Genomic DNA, 8,697 nt, shown 5'->3' on the forward strand with positions numbered 1-8,697 from the left:
TTTCATAACTTGAGAAAATGTATGTACGTTGATTCCAAGATTGCTATGTTCTACCTTATGCTATTCCAAAATAGTTCAAAAAATCCTCTCGAACCCCACAAGGACCAAATATATCTGGGCACAGGGATTGTTTTCTGAAATTGTTTCTCCAACCAAGGACCATGTATGGATATAACCTAGAACCTTTACTCGGACGAAGCTCGTGGTAGCTCAATAACCAATTGATTTCCCATAATAAGGGGAACAGGGACTATCTCTGACAGGAACTCAATGTCAGGCTCTTTGACTCCCCACCCTCCAAGGGAGGAGCAGTCCTGCTAGGCCACAGAGGAGGACTTCCCAGCCAGCCCTGATAGAACAGGGCCAGAAGAAAGGGGAGGAGGTCCTCCCCATTCCATGGACTCGGAAAGGGACTGGGAGAAGCTGAGGGAGGGAGAGTGGGAGGGAATAAGGGAGCGGGATACAGAGGGGATACAGAGTTAATAAAATGTAACTAATTGTAATGTAACAAACTATTGTTTGTTATTAAACAAACAATAAAAAAATTAGAAAAATATGTTCTTGTGAGGGGCTGAATAAAGGGCATACATGGTTTTGAAGAAACTTTTCTATATTGTTGTATTTTTTACTATTCTGGGATAAAATACTAGGAGGGTGTTCTATTTGTTTTTTATTATTATTATCATCTAACCAGTTTATTTCTATGATAGAGTAGACTGGTAAAGGCACTGGAATTCTAGTGTATATAACTTTCGTGCACACATACACAAAATTGGCTATGAAAAGGAATTTTCTTATTTCTCAGGGGACGCAGCGGGGTTTATCAACATGGACATCTCTGATGATCAGGACAAAGGGGCTGAGAGCAGCATAACTAAGTATAAAATGCTTTAACTTTTAGGAATGTGGAATCATGAGTCACCATGGAACCTGTGCAGTCTGTGCAGAAGCTCAGGTGTTCTCACAGCAACAGCGATGTCCTGTTCATCAACCTCAAGTCCTTGTGCTCAAGCAAGGTGTCAGGATGTCACACCCAGCAGTCTGCCATCTTGGGGAAAAGGCTCCTTCTGTCTCCATCCCTGAGGCCAACCAGGAGGGGTGTTCTAATGCATCTCTTTATATTTGTATTGAAGCTTTTCTTCTCTTTTTAGATTTTGTTTATTTCAATGTCATTGTTATTTTTATTTGGTATTTTTTCTAATTGCTGACACCCATTTGCCACATTGTCAAACTGTAGCAAATAGAATTAAATTGACAATTAAGACTACTGTAATAAAGTAGGCAGATAAAAATCCAACTCCTTTGAAAGAAATTTCAGGGTGTCAATTTTTGTTTGTTTGTTTGTTTGTTTTCCTGCATAGCCCTGTCTGTTCTGGAACTCACTCTGTAGACCAATTTGGCCTTGAACTCAGAATCTGTATCCTGAGTGCAGCCACCAGGCCTGGCTCAGAGTTGTCCTTCTTTATCTGTTCTTTCAAAATGACTGGAAAGCTCTGGATAATGCCGAGAAGCTGGGCTGCTCAGTTATAGCACACTAACTCATATACTGAGAGATAAGGATGACATCTTCTTATGTACTGCTCAAAGAGATTACCCATGGGTTCTTGAGAGGAACATTCTGGGTGATACATCTCTCAAGTAGTTAAGGGCAAATTTATAATTAGATTGGATATAAAAATGATTCACACCAACAAACAAACAAACAAACAAACAAAATATGTTCAGGGGTCCAAGTGAGCAAGAAAAGCTCACTGCCCCTTCCAACGGAGATGAGGCAACACAGCACTTAGCTATAAAATTGTTTTTGTACTTCGGTGACCACGAGTCATGGTTATATTCGATTGTTGGAAAATATGCTAGAAGAAAATTTTCATTTTGTAAAAAGGCAACTGTGAGACATTTGCTTTTGATGTAGAAGATGGGGACTCAGTTCTCAGCACCCACACTTAGGGTCTCACAACTGTAATGTCAGCTCCAGGGAACCTGAGAGCATCATCCGGACCCCACCGGCAACTGCACGCACGCAGGCACTCTCACGATGGCAGATTACAATGCTCTCTCCATGTTTAGTGCCTTGAAACAAGCAAAGAAGAGTGCTCGATATAAGAAAATTTCACAAGGAAACAAACATAAATGATATCATGGCATTCCTCTTAGATATATACAGATAAATGTCCAATCTTCTTGCTTATCTAAACACAGTTTTTCTATTTAATGATAAAATATTTGCAGATTGTTCACTTAGCAGTGGCTGCAAGCCTAAGTTTTATCTTGCATTCATTTTACCACAGTTTAAAAATATTTAAGTTTAAACAGTTTTCATTTTGAGATTTGTTCAAAAGATTCTTAATATCTGTCTTTTCAGATTCAGAATGTGCCTATAGTGTTTTTGAAATAATACTACGTTTTTAATCAAAATAAAAAAATGTCTTATTGCAAAGTAAAAATAAAAATCTCTCAACTAACTCTGTCCTTTACACAGGATATATGACTTAATTTTTTCTTTTTTACTACAGAACTGTAAATTTTCTTATTGCTCAAAAACCAGAAGATAAGAAGGTATTAGAAAGCTTGATAATCATGAATAATCAAGAAATACACTTATACACTTTATAATTATGTCAATATATTCTTTTTTCCTTATTATTATTATTAATTACAATTTATTCACTTTGTATCAAAGTTGTAACCTTCTCCCTCATCTCCTCTTAGTCCCATCCTCCCACCATCTCCCCCTCCCAAATCTCTCCCCTAGTCCACTAATAGAGGAGGTCTTCCTTCCCTACTATCTGACCCTAGCCTATCAGGTCTCATTAGGAATGTGTGGATCCTCTTTCTTTGTGGCCTACTAAGGCCACCTCACCAGGAGGAGGTGATCAAAAAGCAGGCAACCAAGTTCATGCCAGTGACTACCCCTGCTCCACTTACTAGGGAACCACTTGGAAACTGAGCTGTTCATGGGCTACATCTGAGCAGGAGGTCTAGGTCCTCTTCATGCATTGTCCTTCCTTGATTAATCAGTCTTGGTTAGACCTCTGAGTCCAGATATTTGGCTCTGTTGGTCTCCTTGTAGAACTATTGTCCCCTACAGGTCTTCCTAGCTCCATCTTTTTCCATAAGGTTTCTGGTAATCTGTCCAAAGTTTGGCTATGAGTCTCAGCATCTGCTTCATTCCACAGAGGGGCTCTGAAAGACTCTACCCATCATGGTATAGAAGCAGAGGCTGAGACTTGTAGCCAATATATTCTTTGTAGCAGTATTTTTTAAAAGCTTTTCAGAACAAATTTAGTAATTGGCATTGCTTCCAATAATCTAATGTTTGTACTGATTTTTTTTTTTGACTAAATTTTCAAGAGATTTATTTTTGTTTTAGGTATGTTTGTATTTTACCTGCATGTTTGTATGTGTGTGTAGTGTCCACACAGGCCAGAAGAGAGCGCTAGAGCCATTCCAAATGGTGATACCAACTGTTGGAAACTGCCATTTGGCTGCTGGGAGCTGAACCTGGACTCACTCTGAAAGAACAACTGGTGCTCTTAAGAGCTGGATCAACTGTTTAGCCTCATAAAATACATTTTATATTGGTATACATATACTGATGTAATACATGAAATTTGGTGCATATTTATATAGATGAATTATTTAAAGATAAAGTTCCATGTATAAGACATGTTGATGAGGTTACATATACTATAAAAGACAGCAAATAAATCTTAAGAGAATAATAGAATATCTGAAAATAGTTATATATTTTACAGCTTGAATTTTAAAATGAAAATTATTTCTATAAATAAAAAGATTTAGAGTGTTCTACTTAAGGAAAAGAATGCAACAAATATAATATTTTTACTGTATTACAAAACAAAAGGCAGCTTGAAAGTAATTCTAAGATTCTTATAGTTTATAATAATGTTTTCTGTCTTCTCTCCAAGCAAGCAAGTTTATTTTTCAAGTGAAAATAGACCTTTTTCATACAATATGTTTTGATTTCCCCTCACCTACAGACACATAAGTATATACACAAATCCCAGAAAAGCACAAAGAAAGGAAATATAATGTATATACTGACTGAAATATTGGAATGAGCTAGTGGATTTATAATACTTTTACCAATTGCTCTGTTACCCTCAACTTGTGATAGGTTGTGAGAAGGCAACTGCAATTGTTAAAACATTTTATGTGACGAGATCTCTGATTGACCTGCATGTGGGTAATACTTCCATTGCTTAGTTAATTCGGTAAATATTAACGCTGTATGTTATAGGAGACTTACAGGGCCTTGTGCTTAAGATAAACACTAGAAAACCAAGAATTTTAAATACACAGGGTTGTCTCTTTACAAGGAGAGATGTACAAACTGGTTTCTGCTGGGCACAGAAGTGATTGATATCATGATAACCTCCTTGCTATCTATGTGGCCATCCCACAGGGAATGCCCCCACCCCCTAGGCCCTGATCTTGAGCCTCATTTCTAAATTAATCTATACAACTTATAAAAACCTTCACAAAAAGGGTAATTTGTACTTTATAAACAGTTTCAATATATTCAGGACCTAAACTTTTGTGTACATGGGATTGAGTTAATTATCACCAGGAAACCTTTTTCCAACTTGTGCTGTGCTTCAACATGCTTAAAGCTACTGGAGGTCAGACTCTCAAAGATGGAGCCTACACTGACTACTGTGACATGTTGAATTGAACTGTTTTCTTACCTTTCAGAGATCAATATTCTGCTGGCTGTGGGTGTAAGATATCCCTGTAATATATCAGACATATTTAATTAATATGTCAAAATACTAATAAAATATACATAAAGAATGAAAGGTTTATTTTGGTTCACGTTTAGGAAAGTTTCAACTAATGGTTCCATGACTTATTTGTTTTTTTCTTCCTTGATAGGCTTACCTGGTAGGACAATATGGTCACTTCCTGGCTACTGGGAAGTAGAAGGAGAGAAAGAGGCAAAGAAAGAGACCAGTGTGCTGTGCTGGTTTGAACAAGACAAGCGATATAGTTTCTTTCATTCTAATACTTGGTTCAAGTTGGTGATGCTGTTTTGGGAGGTCTACTAATGGTGCCTTGTTAAAAGACATACATCAGTGAAGGGGTACTTTGTGGTTTCAAAGCCTCCTGCCATCCCCAGTTCACTCGCCCTGGTTCCCTTCTGAGGTTTAAGAAGTGAACCCTCAGTTTCTGCTCAAACATCATGTCTTCTGGTTGCTGCCAGGCTTTTAAGTCAAGATGAATTATTAGCATTCAGAAAACATAAACCAAATAAGCCCTTTTTTTCTATAAGTTGCCATGGTCTTGAGGTTCTATCACAGCAACAGGAAAATAACTAATCTAGTGTGTAGAAATATCCCCTCTTTAACACTCTACTAAATCATCCAGGACTACAAAAATCCAATTATGGGATTGTTTACCATGGGCTGGGTGCTCGCACATCCATCATTAATCAACAAAATAGAGGAAAGTGAAGAGAAATATTATGCAATTATATTTACTTTATAAAAATTTAAAAAGAGATAAAATGGCCCACTGGCTTGCCCACAAATCAGTCTAACAAAAGATCTTAACTGAGATTTTTTTTTTTTTTCTTTCTAGATGACTTTAGCTTATACCAAGTTGCCAATAACATGCCTGCACAGTATAAGACAGAATGTTTAACTCTTCTTCCAGGGAGTTACTATTTTGATGTTTGTTTTCAATTGTGAACGTTATACAAGCGGAATCACATGGGAATAGAATCTTAATGAGGCATTTCTAGATCAGACTGGTCTGTGTGCATATCTGTGGAGGATTGTCTTGATTGCTTTATTTGACGTAGGAAGACCAAACCTGCAACAGGGTACAACAGCCGCAGTCAGACAATGCAGATGCTGAGACTCATCCAAACTTTGGGCAGAGTGCAAGGAATCTCATGAGAGAAGGGAGAGATAGTAAGACCTGGATAAGACAGGAGCTCCGCAAGGACAGCAACAGAACAAAAAAACTGGGTACAAGAGTCTTATCTGAGACTAATAATCCAACCAAGGACCACTCATGGAGATAACCTAGAGCGCCTGCACAGATGTAGCCCATGGCAGTTCAGTGTCTAAGTGATCTCCATAATAATGGGAACAGGGACTGTCTCTGACATGAACTGATTGGTCTGCTCTTTGATCACCTCCCCCTGAGTGGGGAGCAGCCTTGCCAGGCCACAGAGGAAGACAATGCAGCCACTCCTGATGAGACCTGATAGACTAGGATCAGAAGGAATGAAAGGAAGACCTCCCCTATCAGTGGACTGGGGAATGGACATGGGTGGAGAAAGGAGAGGAGAGTGGGATTTGGAGGGGAGGTAGGAGGGAGCTACAAGGGGGAAACAAAATGAATAAACTGTAATTAATAAAAATGAATAAATACTAAAAAGAAGCCAAAAAAGTATAGAAAAATATTTGAATATTAATCATGTATGTACTCATTACTCTCCTCTTGATTGTAGGTGTGATGCAGCCAGCTGTCTTCAGTTCTTGGAACTGAGACTTTCCCACAATGATAGAATATAATCTGGGAACTGGGCAAATACACCATTTTTCTCCTGTTACTTTTTGGCAAGATGTTTTACCATAGCATCACAAATAAAACTAAGACACTAGTCTTGACTAATATACTCTATTCTCTTGCTTCTTTTTATGCTACTTATTAAGCAGGTCAGAGAATAATTGAAAAATCTTTACTTTTCTGATTCCCCAATGATTCTATTTTGCATTTCTTTAAATAAAGGTGTGTTAGTAGCCCTTGTCTCTGAATCATCTCCCATTTCACCAATGTGAAATTCCTCACACTCAAGTTTTCTCATTATTTTCTGGAGAGTTTGAGCACTTCCACTGATCATATTCTGGTTGTTTCCATGGTTTCAAAGACTGACTGTGGCATTTCTTCTCCATTAAATTATATGTTTAAATACTACTATAGTAACTAAAGATATAAAAAAATTCTATATATGTATACACATTAATAATTAGATGATGATAATATATGTAAGGTCTTTTTATCTTTGGTCAACACCCTGATTGCTATAAAGACTAAAAATAGTGTATGATAAATATAATAGCATGTGGCAACTACAAGCAAGATACAACATTTATATTTGTCAATATTTTTGACATTTTCATAATGATCTGTTGAAAGACATATAAATATTACTCTGTCAATAATATATTACATCAACAGCAAGTTTTTCACCTTGTTATAAATATATATATATATATATATATATATGCTCAGAAAATGATATTAAATATATTTATTATTAACTATGGGCTGGATTGTTGAGAAAATGAATAAAATACTTTTGAAATGTTAAATAATAAATGACTCTAAATTTATTAAACAAATATTAACTCTATATTTCCATAGCATGTGTGCGTATCTGCACAAATATACACAAACACACATTTACAGATTTATTCATTTAGCATGGTATGATAAAATTCAGTTTCATCAAATTTCAAATAAAGTACTTTCAATGCTTGTTTTCTATGTAGAAAAAAATTCTTTTTACAAAAGTAGGATAATAGTTATCAATAATCCATAATTAGGAAACCAATAATCTTTGTGTTAGCTAAAATGATTAATTTATCCCTCATGTAAGTAAATAATGTTCACAAGGAAAACAGCACATAACAAGATATCACTGGTTACTCAAATTATGAATGAGGTAAATGATCTCCTTTATCAAACATAAAATATTGTTATCTATATGCAATGGCAAACTAAATGTGTACTCTGGAGAAAGATGTATGACCTGCATGGTTGACTTCCTTGTGCATAGTGTTTAGTGATAAACACTCTAAATAAGTAATAGGATGCTTCTGTAGTTTAAAAAAAAGCAGTAGAAATGTATGAGTCAAAAATATTTGTCACTTTCTGTCATTGCAAACACAATTATACAGTGAGAAGTACAAAAATCAAATAAACTCATTTACTTGTAACGCTGGAATGGATTACAACATGTGGAGAGAAAACGATTGTTTCCTGAGTATTTTTTCTTCAAATTATACTTTAAGAAATGTATTACTGGACTACTTTCTTAACATTAAATAAACTTGAATTTACAAAATAAAACCAGAAAAGAAATGAAAGAAAGAGATCTTACATTACTATAAACAGAAAGAGAGCAATACCAAATCACTTCAAATAACAGAATTATACTAGAGACTCAAATGAAGAATACTCTAAGTGATTTTTTTGTTTTATTTTTTCAGTTTATTTTTTATTTTTACTAATTACAGTTTATTCACTTTGTATCCCACCTGTAGTTCCCTCCTCCTTCCCTCCCTATTCCACCCTCTCTCCCTCTTCTCCACCCATGTCTCTTCCCCAGTTCACTGATAGGGGAGGTCTTCCTCCCCTTCTTTCTGATCCTAGTCTCTCAGGTCTCATCAGGAGTGGCTGCATTGTCTTCCTTTAAATAAGGAAACTGACACAGAAGCAACCAAAAGAAACAAAGTAGCTTCATTTTATAACTGTACTAGGCAGATGGTACTGTTGGTAAAGTGTCTACTATATAACTATGAGACTTGACTTTAGAGCTCAGGTATGGTGGATGTGGGAGTCTGAATGAAAATGGTCCTCACAGGTTCATATCTATCTATCTATCATCTATCTATCTATCTATCTATCTATCTATCTATCTATCTATCTATCTATCTA

This window comes from Psammomys obesus, unplaced genomic scaffold, assembly GCF_907164565.1.
Source record: "Psammomys obesus unplaced genomic scaffold, mPsaObe1.curated_primary_1811, whole genome shotgun sequence".
Lineage (NCBI taxonomy): Eukaryota > Metazoa > Chordata > Mammalia > Rodentia > Muridae > Psammomys > Psammomys obesus.